General features: G+C 33.7%; 1 protein-coding gene across 14 annotated transcripts in view; it reads right to left on the bottom strand.

Annotated features, from left to right (window-relative positions):
• The window catches only part of Cngl (Cyclic nucleotide-gated ion channel-like), a 139,601-nt gene extending 129,051 nt beyond the window's left edge, over positions 1-10,550 (bottom strand). For 6 of the 14 annotated variants that reach the window (XM_073978952.1, XM_073978948.1, XM_073978945.1 and 3 more), the window contains exon 1: positions 10,217-10,550. The gene's annotated coding sequence lies outside the window, so the exon portion shown is untranslated. Of the gene's footprint in view, positions 1-10,177 lie in introns of all 14 variants that reach the window. The other 8 variants (XM_073978953.1, XM_073978946.1, XM_073978943.1 and 5 more) reach the window with 3 other exon arrangements.
• Between the last annotated feature and the right edge of the window lie 648 nt (positions 10,551-11,198).

Below are 11,198 nucleotides of genomic sequence, written 5' to 3' on the forward strand. Positions count from 1 at the left end.
ATGTATGTATACTAATACCTCGATTTGCGTTGCCTCGATTTGCGTTAAGAAAAAATATAACAGATTTCTTCGATTTACGCTACTGATTCGATTTGCGTTATTAATAACTAATATTTCTGACTTTTAATTTTGTGAAGAAGTTACTCAAAACATGTGGAAACATGTGTTTCGACTTGCGTTGTTACGCTTTGCGTCGGAACCAATTATTAATGCAAATCGAGGTATGAGTGTATGTATATTGTAAATTTGTAGAAAAATGCATTCGTTGTATTCTAACAACCAACCTAGAAATATCTATCAACATTTTTCAATAAATATGTACATTGTACATACATATATGTATATTTTTCTTCGCTTCAATTTTAATCCATCGTATTCTACATTTCTAGGAACTCTACTATCCGGGATGGAAATCTTCCAGTTTCACACGATTTTTGTATTTATGGTTTTTTTATTGACAATTTTTTATGGACTTTATGTTTGACAATTTAAAAATAGATATTTTCTACTTCACTTCTTCGGTCCATTGTCAAACCGAGAAGGATTTTAAATTTATCAACAGATTTTGTCTCTAACCTTTCTTCTCTCTTATGGACTTTGTCGAGTTTTGTGCCCATGCTTAGGATTTATTATCGTCCACGTCCCATGTCTTTACAATAAAGCAATCTAATTATAAAAGTTTAAACAAGTAAGCAAAGGCTATAGTCGGACGGGGCCGACCATGTGATACCCTACACCACAACCTCTAGGAATTAGCTATATGCAACCACTTTGCACGCTGAATGTCCGGGTGTGATTCCCAGGCCTGGCCACATCAAATCAAACGGTAATGCTACCGATACTTTTTGAGTATTTCAGCCATGAAAAACTTCTCTACAAGTGGCAACATAGGACTCGCCTTTTGGATTCGGCGATAAAAAATACGTCAAATATCAATTACATAACATGAATCCATTGGTATAAGATAAGCCTCCTTTGTCCTTATTGTGATATATGTGGAACAATTATATAAATTATACATACATATACACATATATACCAAAATTGGGAATTTAACATTGATTGTGGGTTTATTAAAGATCTATCGTCCTCACATATGCTTGGTAATGCCAACAGTTTTGTGATTTTCAGGGCATTTCGAAAATAGTTCATTGTGGTTATATACATATTTTATACCGATAGAAATAACTAATAATGAATAGAAATTCAAATAATTTGCATGCAAACAAATTTATAAATCCCAAAATTATTCATATTCAATTACACACCAAGTAAGATAGTATAAGTCAGCTCCGCTAACGGTGATATATGTATGTACCTTCAGCATCTGACCAAAAAAGAAACAAACACAATAATTATGCCGTATAAAAAAATCTATATATTTTTTATTTTGTAGGTATCGTACAGTAAGGCTATACTAAATCAATTGTAGTAAGCTAGCCTCTGATCTTTGAAAAATTTTGAGAATTATTTTTGGAAATTTTGGACCATTACCTCAGGAAGTATGGTAAAAATTGTACCGTTGCACAATGGTCCCAAATCCAAATTTTCTGGCCAAAACTATTTCAACGTCCATTTTGTATTGAAATTAATTAGTATTTATAGTAAATGTGTACAAACAGCAATTCTTACGTTTTATCGACCAAAATTACCAAAAACTGCCAAAATTTGTTGACAGGGCGGTCTCGTTGTGTGGGGTCTAAACCAAAACATTGACCTATGTTAAAATTTTTTGGTACGAAGGATTCATATCTTCCAAGAGGTCAAAATACCAAACTTCAGCCGATTCGGTCATAAAGTGTCGCTAAAATCCACAAAATATCTAAAATCGGACAGTACTTTTATGTGGGGGCTATGACAAAAAATGGACCTATTTTCAAAAAAATTATACATACTTGTTTTCTACACTCTGAACCCCTTTATCTACACACTGAAACCCTTAATTATGAATTTTAAGGAAAATCGGTTGATAGATGTGCGTATTACCGTTCTATTTCAATTGGATACTACGTACAGTCACAACAGGTATTTACAAAAAATTCTCCCATCTTAAAATAGAAAAATCCACTTTATTTTAACTGTGGCAAATTTGAGCACGATTTGACTTTTGAAGTCATTAGTACAGACCCCCTGCTATCTTTCAAATTCGATTTGGAGGCGGACATATTTGGACATTTTTTTAAAAGGTTAAGTATATTTAAAAAATATTTGTAAAAAATAATTTTTAAAATATATAAAATATATATACAATATAGACAGTAAGACAGACAAATGAACGGACAGCGCTAAATCGACACCAAATTGTTTGAAACAAATTTCGTCCAAACATACTTGGGGTCTAAAACCATTTTTTCGATGGGCACATCTTTGGTCGTATTTTGTATATTTTTTATTAACCTAAAGGCTAAGGGTATAAAATAGGGGGCGCAGCGATCCCATGCTGCAATATTTGTATAAAAATTCAATTGGACAACTGAACTGAAAATTTCTCTGTCATTATTGAGACAATTTGTAGTATGAGAGGAAATTGTGGTTCTCTACACAAAACCCATTACATATTACACAGTAGGCCAGTTATCTAGCAGACACGTTATTGCAATTTGCATCAGGGAAAATATCAGTATTCGTTTTCCCATATGAAGGCTACTTTGCCGGTATGAGCCCTCCAGGAAGTAAAATATGGACCAAAAATAAAATTTGTATATTTTTTATACAAAAGTAATGGTCCATTTCACCATCTAAATAATATCGGATCATCATCCAAAAATATAGGCATCTTCTTCGACCTAAACCCTTTCATCGTGCAAAATTTCGTGACTATTTAGCTATAATTGCGACCTCTAGTGTGTTTTTGATTATACTTCAAGCGAAAAACTGGATATATTAGGCTGTAACTCTGTTATCTGAGCACGTAAACCAACGTAATTGGCATCAATGGAAAGGTCAAGCGTTCCTCTTCCAAGTATAGATTACTTGCCCGGAATGTCTCTTCCGGGAAAAAAGATATAAGCTGTATATTAAAAATTTTCACAATTTTCACACAAAAGTTGTGGTCCATTTAACCCTCTAAATATTATCTGATCGCCATCTCTAATTGCAAGCTTTTTCTTTGTCATATACTCTTACTTTATTTAAATTTTCTAGGCGATCGGACTATTACTGCGACCTACAGAGCAGCTACAAAATCGAATAAAAATTATGTTTTTGGTCCATTTCACCCGCTAATTATTTCACGATCATCACCAATTAAAATAGCGATCTATTCTGATGTGAAACCGACCTCCATACCAAGTTTCGTGACGATCGGTCCATAATTGCGGCCTGGAGTTTGATTACAATTTATAATGGACAGACGGACACACGGACGGACGGACACACATCTCAAAATCGCTTTATCTCGCCGAGATATGAAGATTGGTATACCACATTGGGGGTCTCCGACGAATATTTCGCGGTGTTACATGAATTTTTACCAAAACAAACTTATAATACCCTTTCCACATAGTGGTGTAGGGTATAAAAATTTAGGATTTATTATCGTCCAAGTCCCATGTCTTTACAATAAAGCAATCTAATTATAAAAGTTTAAAAAATTTTAAATCTAATTCTCCCGCTTATTGAGACTTATATGTTTTAGTTTTTCATGCCTGATGGACCGTTGAACCTCGTTATTCTTGATCGGGGACGCAACCATCGCAATTTGCAATGCGATGCACTCATAAGTTTAGCAAATAAAGCGATTAGAAAACAATAGGCCCCTGAAATTCGTCTTCAAATATATAGCATTTTGGACCACGGGACATTCCTGAACATTTTTTAAAAATTTCATGAAATTAGGTTCAGTAGTTTTGGATAAATATGTATTGAAAGGAGTGGGAGTGATAATCAGTTTTCTAGATACATATAATTTATTTATTTTGGCTCCAAATCATAAGTTTGGCTTATACATATAGCGTTTTAAAGAAAGGCGTGGGAAAGGTACCCAACCTCAACATTCGTAATTTTTGCAAATATGAATTTTTGCAAATGTCGTGATTTTTATTTATATAGATATAGCATTTTTAAAGAAATACGGTGTAGGGGAAGTACCCCGCCCCTTCTGGAATTTGACTAAATTTGTAGCCTATTTTAACCTGGGGACATCTCTGTACATTCCCTGGCAATTTCAGGAAAATCGGTTCAGTAGTTTTTGTAGAAAAGATTGAAATTGAAAATTGAAAAAAGTGGCCGTAAACGTGGGCGTGGTCAAATTTAATTTGCATAAAAACCTATGTCGGGTTATGGCGAACATTTCACAGAAAGAATTATCCAAATAGGTCCAGCCGTTCTCAACTGATACCATTACCAACGAACGACATTTGATTTTTATTTATATATGTAGACATAGCATTTTTAAAGAAACAGGGTATAGGGGAAGTACCCCGCCCCTTCCGAAATTCAACTAAATTTGTAGCCTATTTTAACCGGGACCATCCCTGTACATTCCCTGGCAATTTCATGAAAATCGGTTCAATAGTTTTGGTAGATATTGTAAAAATTTAAAATTAAAAAAAGTAGGCCTAAAAGAGGGCGTGGTCAAATTTTCTTTGCATATAAACCCAAGCCGAGTTATGGCGCATATTCTACAGAAAGAATTATCGAAATCGGTCCAGCCGTTCTCAACTGATACCATTACCAACGAACGACATTTGATTTTTATTTATATAGATTGTTCGATTCAAATAAAAATTGGGGAAGATAATTTTTTGGACAACGGACCAACGCTATTTATTTTGGTAAGAATCGGTTCAGATTTAGATATAGCTCCCATATATATAATCGCCAGATTTTAGGTATTTCATGATACGTATGTCCAATTTTGATGAAATGTGTGACGGAATTTGGTCTAGAAAAAAGTTTGCCAAATTATATTGAAATCGATTCAGATTTGATTGTAGCTCTTATTCGCCCAATTTTGGATCGCAAATCAATGAAATTTGGAATACGTGACGGAGTTGACAACTTTTGTATAACAGTGTTATTGTGCAAATACTACAACGAATACGCCATTTTTACATAGAAATATGTTCAAAAACTGCATAAAAACCTTGAACGTCGATTATCCATAAAAACACTACAAAAAGTCCAAAGAATGTGCTGCTTGAGCATCTACGGAGCAGTGAAATAAAAACAAGTTTGTATGTGCATCCTATACAAATGCAAGTAAGGTAGGAAGCAAACATGACAGCCATAAGACCCAGGACATGGATCGATGGATCAATAGAAACCACGGAATAAACCACCAAAGTTTATAATGATTTACAATGGGACATTCAGTAGGTCACATTTTATCAGATGATGCTTCATGTGGTTGGATTATTGTTAACTACAGAACTACGTCCTTACGGACAGTAAAATATTTGTTTTGTTTATTGTTGAAGATTCAATCTCATTTTCGATTGCTTGAGTGGAGTATTCCCCCATTGGCTCAACTTCATTTATTACCCTCTATTACAGAGTGTAATGTTTTTCAAAACGAACTGACAGTGTTGCAAAATTTTGCTGATCGCTACCAATATCATGATTTCATCCCGGCGAAGGGAATTATCAATTGGCTTCTCAGTTTTTGAAATGATGCCTTTTTAGCGAAAAACCGAACTCTAGTAGTAGTATTCTCATATGAATGAGAATCACACTCACTTTTCGGCTTTTCCAAAGAAACACCAAAATCAAAATATTTTGCAACATGTCAGCACGTATCAACTAAGAATTCTTCGAATTCTGTGAGTTGAAAAGAACACCAACACAGTTGCCTGTGAGGTTGTTATTGGAATTTTGTTTTTTTGTTTTCAAAAACTGAGAAGCCAATTGATAATTCCCTTCGCCGGGATGAAATCATGATATTGGTAGCGATCAGTAAAATATCTATAAATGATATAACAGCTACGACTACTACTCCCAACAAGGCTCGGTGCACATTATATATGTAGGTACCATGACATGCAGGTATTAGAGGTAACGAAAGTACCGGACTACTAACCACGGTAAGCCTAGACAATGCTAAGCCCCAAATTGTGGGGCTAGAGCCAAAGTTATGTGCAAAAATTGAAACTTTTGATCTATGGACACTAGGCGATAACACAACGAAAAGAATGTATTTTTTGCAGACAAAAATATATAAACTTTTGGGGTATTTATCTTAACGATTGTGGACGTTCCGAACGAATGCTGATATTTTGCTAACCAATTTTATTTAGATTAAAGCGCAAAAGTGTTAAAATTTTGCCGAGGCAGTTCCTAAATGAGTGAACCGACATAGTCCATTCTGAAAGTTGGTCTTATTTTAGGAGTCATGCCTACGGTCACTGTAGGATCTGTTAGAGCTCTTGAAACATGTACTTGCCCCAAAAAAAACATATCGTTGTAATCAGAATCACAAGTACTACCAAAGACAAAATCACATATAGACACCGGAATGTTATCATCTGTTTTATGATGCATTTTTGCTGTTTGAGTGATTTTACTGAAGTCACTCAAACATTATATGTCCAAAAAAAATAACAAAAACATTTGTTTGGCGACAAATGTAGTTGAGTTTTCATGTAAACTACATTCCGATAAAAAACAACTATATAAAAAATAAATTCATTTGTTAGAAAAATTCATTATTTGTTTTCGAAGTCGAGTGATTTGACCACGCAAACACAAAAGCTGAACCAGCTGAAGGATGAGAAAATGAAAGTTGTATATTTCTTTATTTGTCTATGGTATTACCTTCGATGAATCGTTTGTGAAGGTGGTACCGGAAGGAGTTGTTCGATATTTGTAGTGTATTTGGGCCCACCAGCCATTTTTTAAAGATTTTAGACCACACGTACACTATAGGCAACATTGTGTGCTTTCGTTCAGTTGAGACATTTGTTGTTGTTTAACACAGTACATGTACAATGTTTAGCCTCTAATTGTGATGGTGCACATTGCTTTTTAGACCATTATGTCAGGAAGCATGGACTTGCCCATGAAAATCATTTTATCGCTTTACGGTATACTTTTCAAAATGGTTCTCGAACAGTTGCCGAAGGTATTGTCCGATATGGAGGACCTTCTTGGAACTTGATGTGATTTTTGAAGAAATTTGACTATATGTAAAGTTTCAGTCAAGTCGGATAAACAATTCGTAAGTATTCGTACTCATCACAAAATTTTATTTGGTACCAGAAGGGTCTTTTAGAGCTTTTTGGCCACTATATTAGAAGGAATGGATTCACAAAGGAAAATGTACCGTTTTAAAAAGTGTCACGAGGACAACTTTCTGCAAAAAAAATTTCAAAACAATTCTTTAAGCTACACTTTTGAAAAGTTTTGTGTGGGATGTACTCGATATAATGGACCGATATAGATATGGACTATCTGGACGAATTATTAAGAGAAACAAATTTTGAACAAAATCGGTTGGGAGGTACATATTTTGATTTTTTTCTCTTTGCCTACATATCCATTTGGATAAGTGACGAGATAGGTATTAACACAAAAGTACTATAGGTAAACACAGATTAGAATAAACAATAACCTACTATTACTAATTAAGGTCGATTTTAGTAGACTGACAGGTATCCTTCGTTTACAAACACATCTGCACAAAAAGGATGTGCAAAAAATAGTATGTGTATGGCATGCGAATTGGACGACAAAACGTTGGAACACTTTCTTTACCATTGTCCAAATTTGGTAAACCTCAGAACCCAGCTCTTACAGAAACTTGTGGCCTGATTCACTAAGACGATTCGAATACAAATTCGTTCGAACTACAACCAAACTTCTGTTTCTTGAAAAATATTTGATTTGTTTTTGTTTTCAATCAAACAAACATTTGAAATAACAATAGGAATTTGGTAGTAATTCAAACGAATTTAAATTCGAAACGTCTTAGAGAAACAGGTCATTAACATAATCAGTATAAACGATTATAAAACTTTCTCAATGGCCCACTATTATGCTAAGGAATATAATTACGATTGATTATTGTTTCATCATGTTGTGCTTTTTATGTTTATTTTTTATTTTTACATGTCTCTGTTATACAGCAACGCCCTTACAATTTTTTTAAACGACTTGTACGTCAAATGCGTTTTCTATATAGTTTTATGTCTTTGCAATTTTCATAGTCGAAATATTCAGAAAATGATGCTAGTATTTTGCTGAGAATCTACCTACCGCATAAACATATAATATTGGCTTGTTCAAATATCAAAAAACACGGCCGATTTGAAAGTTCCTAATTTTTCGCCACTTTAACATTAAACGTAAATGAGATAATCACATCATTTATAGCATAGCTTGACTCAGTTCGAATCAGTTCTTCAGAACTCGTAATATACTCACTTGTGATTTCATTAAATATCAGAGAGAGACAGTTTTTGATATCCAATTTAAACCTAAAACTTCGGTGACGAAAAGCATAACCTAATGTTCTTTTAATTATCTTTGGTTTGAGGGAATTCCTGGAATTAAATTGATTGAGGTCGTTCTGTGGGTGACCCGTATATGTTATGTTTCAAGAAATTGTAAAGAAAATTTGTAGATCAGATTGTATACTAATCCGACATTCATAAAGATTTATTTTTAATTTATTGCTAACTTTATTAACAACCATATCCATCCATCGGCACACCCGCTAACCCTGACAAATGGACAAAACATAACACACACTTAAATACATATGTATACATACAAATACAAACATCCATACATATTTATGTATGTATGTTTGTACAAAACATGTACATACATACATAAATATCGTTGTGATGCAATGTGAATGTGTGAATACATAAGTAGGTTACATAGCTGAAGGAGATTCTACACACATATTCTTCCTTTAATATTTTATTATTATATAATATTTGTATAATAAAAAAACAATCGGAATTCAAAGAAAAGTGTTACTTTGCCGACACTCCTGGAAATACATAAATTCGACGATGCTTAAAGTTGTCTCCACGAGTGTTATGTAAACATATGACTGATGGAGAAATAGAGAAATGAAACATCCACCAGCGTCCGATGTTTACGAAATGACCTGCATTCATTTAATTCAGTTACACATAAAGTAGTACAATGTTCCTGTATTTGTTAAGTATCCACAGACACAAACGCATTACATTTAAGGGGATGAGGGTGGGATTTAGGAGAAATACCATTTCTTAAGCAATGCCAGTTTGTGAGCCTTTGTGGTTATATATGTGTATGTGCGAGATTGTAGTATTTATGTATGCATAATAGTGTTAGTCGTCAATGAGATGTATCTTTTCCTTTTCTTATGCTTTCTTGGTATTTCCTTTTTTCTATTTTTTGTCCTTTTGTTTAATATTCGTTCGTCGTATATACACACAGCTGTAGGAATGTTTCTTATGTATGTGGTTGTCCTTTTAACACTCCTACATATGAGTGTATAAATGTGGTTGACACACTAACACTTCCACTTTGAGTAAATTGGAATTTGTTTCTATTTTTTCGTTTTCCATTCACTTTCTTTCCTTTTTGTTCTTCAATTTGAAATTGATTTGTGGTTTTATGTTGACTTTGATTTTTCGGTCTTTTTGTTTTTTCCTTTGTAATACAAAAGTGGCCCCAATCATAATTTATTTATTAAATCCATGGTTTTTCTCAACACTTGCTCGACACACTCGCGTTCGCATACATTTTACATCCGTCAAGTGATGAATGTACATTTATTTTACAATTAACCAACAATCACAGTGTACATACACCGTAGACAAATCACTCACACATACGCACGTTATTTTATTGGGCTTTTAATCGGGACATCATGTAAACATATCCAACCGTTGAAAAGGACAATCAGAATTGATATGTATGTGTGTAGAATAATTATCCGACTCACGCACATCATATACATAAATGTATATGTTAGCAATTGATACGGGAAAGCGAGGATTTTTTTTCGTATATACATATGTATAAGTATACATAAGTATATGTATCTCTACGTATATGTATTTATTAATTATAATTTTCAAAAAACACACATTTTCACATACTTTTACATGTAACATAAAATAAACTTTCACTTGCAATTTGTGTGAAAAAAATCTTTCTTCTACATTTCCATTTTAATTTCTATTTCGAGAATGACCCATTTCATTTTTTCAAGTAAACATTTTTTCACGATACACACTTTATTACTGTAAAAATACTCCTTTGAAAATGTAATTACCAAACTTTTATTTCATTTTACACTGACAAGCATTTTGAAGATTTCGACATAGCCGCACACGATATTCTTAATTTATTTCCGTTTTGAAATAATTTTTAATTTATATTGTTATATGATTTTTCCTATTTTTTGTGTATATAGATGTAAAATTGTTGTTGTTTCTTGTTAATATTTTTCCTCTGCATTGAAACGATTCTTAGGAATCCGAACGTTGCTCTGTATACTTTGGCACTGATTGTTAGCTTATAAAATTTAACTCCAGAACTGGCGTATCATGATATACAAAGAAGTTTATTTGAGGAGACACGACGCGTTCTCACTTCCTCTGTCGAGTGGCGTATTTCATCGTAAAAATGAAAAACTCTCTGTGTCCGGAGACCACGATGACTGCGGCGCCAATTAGAATGAATGGCTCGCTGGCAGATAATACAGACAACGTGTCACAAAGAAATCACGGGTGTCCTGCTAAAAGTCTTCTCAGTTTGTCGTGTGCGAAAAAGTTTGTCTACGTTATAGAGCTTTAGAGATGCGCATGAGTGCTGCTACACATACCAAAACTCATACAAGACACATCAAGGAGGTTCAGTGCTTGTGTATGTTGTTAGCCTGGCAGAGTAACGGAATGACAATAGCTATTGCATTAATCCAGTTGATGAGAGTTATTAGCTTAGGAGCACGTAGCACGTGGTTGTCTATTATTTATCAAATGTGTCGTCTTTGCATTGTCTTCGAAACAATTGATGTTTATACACTCATGGGAGTATTATGATTTAATTAATCTATTACAAATGAGCACCCTCTTGAGAAATAACAAAAGCGTCTATACATTGTCTCAATTGTGTGATTCGATAAAATCTATGCGTCGGTTTTGCATGAAACGAATATACGACGATGTGTTGTAACGATTTAAATAATTGTTGACGTATTTTTGTTCCATTGAATGTTACTCTAAAAACAAGTAAAAAAGTATCAGTCGGCTTTG

Source organism: Musca autumnalis, unplaced genomic scaffold (genome assembly GCF_047663935.1).
Source record: "Musca autumnalis isolate F117 unplaced genomic scaffold, ASM4766393v1 scaffold_3, whole genome shotgun sequence".
In the NCBI taxonomy this organism is placed as follows: Eukaryota; Metazoa; Arthropoda; class Insecta; order Diptera; family Muscidae; genus Musca; species Musca autumnalis.